Below are 5,963 nucleotides of genomic sequence, written 5' to 3'. Positions count from 1 at the left end.
TCGTCTGGTCACTCCATTGCAGAGCTGCCCACTGCTCCGCCTCAGGGCGACTAACTGCTGCCGAGTCTGCAGAAGGCAATGGATGTAAAATAAAGGCTGGTTTAGGTCCATGGCTGGTCCCAAACCCTGGATGTAAGTCTCCTTCTGCAGGTTCCGTCCCTTTCCTGAGCACCGAAGTTAAAGCCTTGTTTAACGTGTTTAAGATCTAAATTTGTAAAAAACAGGACTACTTGTACTGGTTCCTGTTGTAGGTAACGCGTTTTCTGCATTACTTAGGACTGTACTTGGCCTTTCTACCCAGCGTTTAAAATTATGTAGTCACAATTCTAATTTATTCCCCATTTGTCAGGTGGGCCTTGCTGCAAATATGGTCTAAATGTTTTGTACCTTCAGCCTCAAGCCAGGGCTGAATGTAACAGGAAGGAGGCGTGTCCGCTAGAAAATGAACTGGAGTTGCTTATTGGTCCTGTTAGTTCCTGAGAAGTAATAAAGGACCATCCGCTTATTTGTGCAATTGTACTTCTCTGCAGGGAAGTTTCCTGGACATTTTTATCCCCTTCCTAACAACTAGAAACGTTCCCAACCCACAGTCAAGCCTCTGAGCACATTAGCTTTCGAAGCATACAAACCAGTAGCTAATAGTCTAAGCAGGGGCATTTTGAGCAAAGAACGTAATTATAAGTCGATTAGCGTGGTGGTGAAGAACCATAGACTGTTCTTCAGGAGACCTCGTTCTTGTCCCTTAGGTTGAGCACATGCCTGGTTCTTCTGCCCAGGGCCCCTGTCATCAGCAGTAAAGAAGGAGGTTCGGAATTGAGAGCTGAGGTCCTTTCAACTTCGAAATTCCATTTGTGGCTCCGGTTAATGTTTTTTCCCTTTGTCTCTAGGAGTAGAGGTTCGTAAATGAACTTAGTAGCAAACACATTTAGTAGAATATATTTCCTGAGATTAGAATGAGAGCACATTAGAGTAGACCCTTTCCAGCGGCACCACGTGCCTGGCGGGGTACCAGGTCTCAGGGGCATGAAGATGAAAGCGGGCAGGCCCAGGGAGCTGCCATCCTGGCTGCAGCTAGTGCGGCAGCAGTAACATTCCAGAAAGTCACCGAACTTCCCACGGAGCAAGCCCACGCACTGCAGCCTCCGGCCGCCGGTGCGTGACCCTTACCTTTGTGATCCGGCTTCAGGTTTTACAAGTAAGAGCACGAGTACGTCAAAGAATACACCTCTGTTCTCACGAAGATTTCCACACCCCCACCTACTGTGTGCCAGGCACTGGGAATATAACGGACAAACTCCTCAGTGTTAACCCTCAGTGGTGGGTATAGACTTGTGTTTAACTCCATTCTCAGGGAACACTGCTTTTTTGGGGGGGAGGGGACAAACATAACCAGTTCCAATTAACATTTTACTAGTTCACAATAAAAACTTCTATTTGAAAGTAGTTAATAAGTACAGATGCATCCGCGGATTCTTAGCTTTCCTGAATATTTTACGTTTTCTAGAAGAATCTGGTATGGGGAAGTCAAGCCTTGTTGAGAGCACCAAATTTGTCTAGTCCTGTCTATTCCTGCTTTGTAATGAGCTAAAATGCTGGCACTTGTCCAGATGTTCGTTTTGAGATAAATTAGAAAAGGCTTGTCACCTAGTGACTAAGTGGGGCCCCCTGGGTGGTGAGTGGTCTTTTCTAAGTTACCCTCCCTTCTGATGGCACAAAATGATAGGGACCTGCCTCCAAGGAGTCATCCCTCATGTTTGTGCTTCTGCCCTGCCTAAGGCAAGAGCTGAGGACACAAAGCATAGTTCCATGATGCCCCTTAAATCTCTGCGTTCTTGGTGGCCTCCAAGGGTGAGTGAATTGTGAGCCTTTCTAGGTTAAGGGACAGCTGGACACGGTGTGGACCCTAGGAGGAATGCCCGCTCCTCCAACTGACGTGTTTACTCGCTGATGAAAATGCCTCGGCACAGCCTCATACCACCTGCCCCTGGGAAACGGCTACTGAGGCTAAAAGGGAGTGGCGCCGGGGTGGGGGTGGGGCCAAGGCTTCCCCGGACCCCCCAGTGAGTTTGGGGGTAGCTTTGAGCTTGGGCAGGTCCCGCAAGGCCAGCACTTTCCTGCCTTTACACTGGCCCTCTCTCCCCACCCAACGCATTCTTTGTGGAATCCGCGGGATGCGGGGGACGGGGGCGGGGGGTGGGGCAGGGGCTACCGCAACGGACCCTCCACCCCGCCCCGTTCCAAACGTCCACCGGCCGCAACCGGACGCGAGGCGAGGGCAGCCGGAGGCTCGAGCGGAAACCGGACGGTGGCCAGCTGACGGCGGAGGGTCGGCGGTGCCCCGACCCCGCTGGGAGGCGGACACCGTCTCCGGGACCCAAGAGCGCGAAGGCCAAGCGGCTCCTCTCCGTCCTCCACGCCGGCTGCAGACTGCGACTGGTGCCCGGCGCGGCGGGGCCTAGGGGCAGGGCACCCCGGGGCCGCACGGGGCCCCGAAATGCCCTAGAGGCGCGGCGAGCAGTTAGGGGGGCATGGCCGCCTGTCCAGCCGCGGGAGCCGACCGCTCCTGAGCGTGCGCACGATGCCGCCCGCGATGGCTGCCACCAAGGTCTCCCTCCGGGAGCTGGCCGACCTGGCCATCGGCACCCCGGAGGTGGGCGCCGTCAACTTCACGGCTCTGCACACGCTCATCGTGGCCATGCTCAAGAACCTTCACCTGCAGGACACCCAGGTGGACTTCCAGTCCCTGTCGCCCGAGGAGAGCCGCTCCTTTGAGGCCCCGCGGGCCTCGCTCAGCACCCCGCAGATGGCTGTGACCAAGGAGAGGCGGAGGAGCAGCGTAGTCAGGACGCCGGTCCACACGCTGGAGAGCCAGGTGAAGGACCTGGGCGGGCAGGTCCAGGACCTCAGCCGGCAGGTCAGGACCATGGAGAGCCATGTGCAGTCCGTCGTGACCCACATACAGCATTTCACTGCCCAGACTGGTGCGCTAAGCATAGACACCCCGGAGTGGCTGAGGGAGTATGAGATGGCCGGGGAGGTGGTCCCGCCGATGCCTGGGGCGGCCACGCCCACATCCAAGACGGCCACGCCCACATCCAAGACGGCCACGCCCACACCCAAGCCGGCCACGCCCGTGCCTGGGATGGCCACGCCCCTGGCCAAGATGCCCACGCCGGTGCTTGGGATGGCCACGCCCCTGCCCGGGATGACCACGCCCCTGCCCGGGATGGCCACGCTGCAGCCCGAGAAGGCTCAAATAGGAGTGACAAAAATCAGGATGGACGACCCCCAGGTGAGCCCCAGAGGCGCCTATGACCACCCACCGCTGGGGAGAGGAGGCCCGAGCCGGGTGGGGAGGCTATAGGGATGGCCAAGGCTCCAGGCCTCACTGCGGCCCATGCTCTGCCCTGCAGGCGGTGGAGATGATCCAGAACGTCATAGAAGACGTGAAAGTTCTGAAGGAAGCCCACGAAAAGGCCCAGGAAAACGTACAGGAGTTCCCAGAGCTGATGCCCCAGGTGAGGGCCCTGCAGTCCCCACCCCTTCTCGCTCAGCCTGTTTATACCGAGCCTCAGACACCCACGGACCCTGAACCCACCCAGAGGAGAGCTGAGGACCTCTCAGAATAATTCTTTGAATTTCCTCTAAACAAGAATAAAGAAAAGATGGTGGGGGTTGAGAGACGAAGCTCAGTCCGAGAGCAGGGGGATGGGATGGCGCCTTCTGGGGTCACCCCCTTGACTCCCAACCCCCAACCACAGGAGCAGCAACACTTCTACCTGGACCTTATTTTCTTGGAGTGAGAAGCACAAATCCTTCCACATAAGCTCATCAGATAGTTCCAGGCAGCTCCTACCTCAGACCCATCTGAGGCCCCCAGAGGGGATTGGAGCTGGAACAGAGGAGGGGGACTAGGAAGAAGCACAGAGACAGGCCACGAAGAGACTTGAAGGGACAGAAAAGCTCAAAGGAGGCAGAAGGAGGCCAAGACCCTCCCTGGGACTTCTGCCCTCTGACCCCATTTTGCCCATCTCATGCACCTCAGGCCTGGAGACTCCAGCGGGACTCATGTTCACTCTGGAAAGCTTCGTTTTTGAAAGTGTGGTGTGTTTTGTTTTTTGTTGTTGTTGTTTTTGTTTTAGGTTGTTTTCATTTTTTAGAGGAAAGGCTTATTTCACCTTTAGATTCTTCGATTCTAGAGGTTTGCAGAAATTATAAGGAGCGACTGAAGTTGTAGGAATTCCCTTTGGTTCTTTTGAGGTGCTTTTCTCTTTAAACAACACAGAGAGGCCCGATGTCGTTTGTCCTTAGGAGGCGAAGTCCGCCTCCATCCACTGTGCAGGGAGGGCCCCAAGGTTAGCCACCTTTGTCCGCTGACAGTGAAGGGACTCACGCATTTCAGAACTGTGAAAGAACCTTGAAAAGCTGCGAGAGCAAATCAGGGACCATTTTCCACCCATGGGCCTCTACTTCCCCCACCGTGGAGTGTGATAGGGGCCACAGGCAGGCCTGCTTGGATCCTCTGCCTCTGAATTTCTCTTCCAGAAACTCCTGCAACGGATTGAGGGAATAGAGAGGAACATCCAGGACCGGGAGGAATCTCTGGTAACGTCCACCGGTTCCGTGGGAAAGGCCCCGCGGGGGGTGGGGGCGGGCGGGTGCCTGCAGCCCGGCCCCCTCTCTCGGGTTCCTCCAGACGCCCACCCGGCATGTCTGCATTCATTCAGGGTAGGGTGATGCGCGCCCTCTGCCTCTCAGGGCACCTGCCCCTGGGTCGAGGGGAAAGCCTTTCCTGTCCTGCCCAGGGCTCCGTCGGGGCCGACATAGGACGGAAGCCAGCTGCCCGAGACTCGGCGACTTCTCCTTGGGCTTAGGCTGTGGAAGGGCCCACCCATCCTGTTAGCGCAGTTCTGTCCCTAAAGCTTCCTGGGACTGAACTAGGCATGCGTGTGTGCGTGCCTGTGTGCATACGTACACATGTTGTCTGTTATTGTCAGAAACTAATGACCCGGAAGCTGAGTCTGGTGCCTGCTGGGGAAGATGTCACTATGGTCACCTGGGAGGAGCTGGAGCAAGCGATTACCGATGGCTGGAAGACCTCACAAGCGGTGAACAAATGGGGGGTAGGGCTGGGCAGTGGTCTCAGGTGGGGCTCCCCTAGACCTCTCCCATTTTACTATCGCTGTATTCCATTATGTGGATGTTCATGATTTATTTCACAATCTCCGATGATGGATATTTTAAGTGCTTTTTCCCGGTTTTGTAACAAACAATGCTCCGTGTGACATTCACACAGTGACCATCCAATGTAGGGTAAATTCCTAGAAATGGAATGCGCATTTGTGAATTGGCCAGCTTTTGCCAAATTGCCTGCCGTGGATGCAGTTCCAGTTAAGACGCCCACCAGCAATGCAAAAGGAGAGAACTCATTTCTCAATATTGCCGCCGGCATGGCCAACCGGTATCCAGTTCTTAGAGTTTGGCCCCTCCGCTGGATGGAAAATGGCTACCGATTTGCTTTTGCAGCTTTTCAGAGTCCTTTCACGGTCTGTCCTGAAATACACGAGTCCCTTCACTGTTAGTGGACAAAGGTGACTAACTCTGGGGCCCTTTGCTGATGGTGGCTTTTACACACGCGTAGGTTTGCGCAAAGGCATCTGTCTGTCCTGAGACAGTGCACGGGATAACCCAGTCGTTTTCACGTCCCCGGCATTTCTTCATGCGAATAAAATGGCCCTCGAGGACAGGGATCAGCTGCCCTTTTGGCCTCGACACTCCTCTTCCCTTGGCTTTGCACATCTGGGTCCTCCAAAAAGGGTCACACGGACGTACAGAGACAAGCAGAGGGAAGAGAGTGAACCCTCTGGTGCCACCAAGTGGCTGTCTGCAGCACGACACGTTATCTGGGCAGGAAAGACAGACACCCTGCTAGTCTCCTGGACTGTGTTCTGAAGTCTGGGCCC

Source organism: Pteropus vampyrus, unplaced genomic scaffold (assembly GCF_000151845.1).
Source record: "Pteropus vampyrus isolate Shadow unplaced genomic scaffold, Pvam_2.0 Scaffold72, whole genome shotgun sequence".
Taxonomy (NCBI): domain Eukaryota; kingdom Metazoa; phylum Chordata; class Mammalia; order Chiroptera; family Pteropodidae; genus Pteropus; species Pteropus vampyrus.
This window is presented reverse-complemented; position numbering follows the sequence as displayed.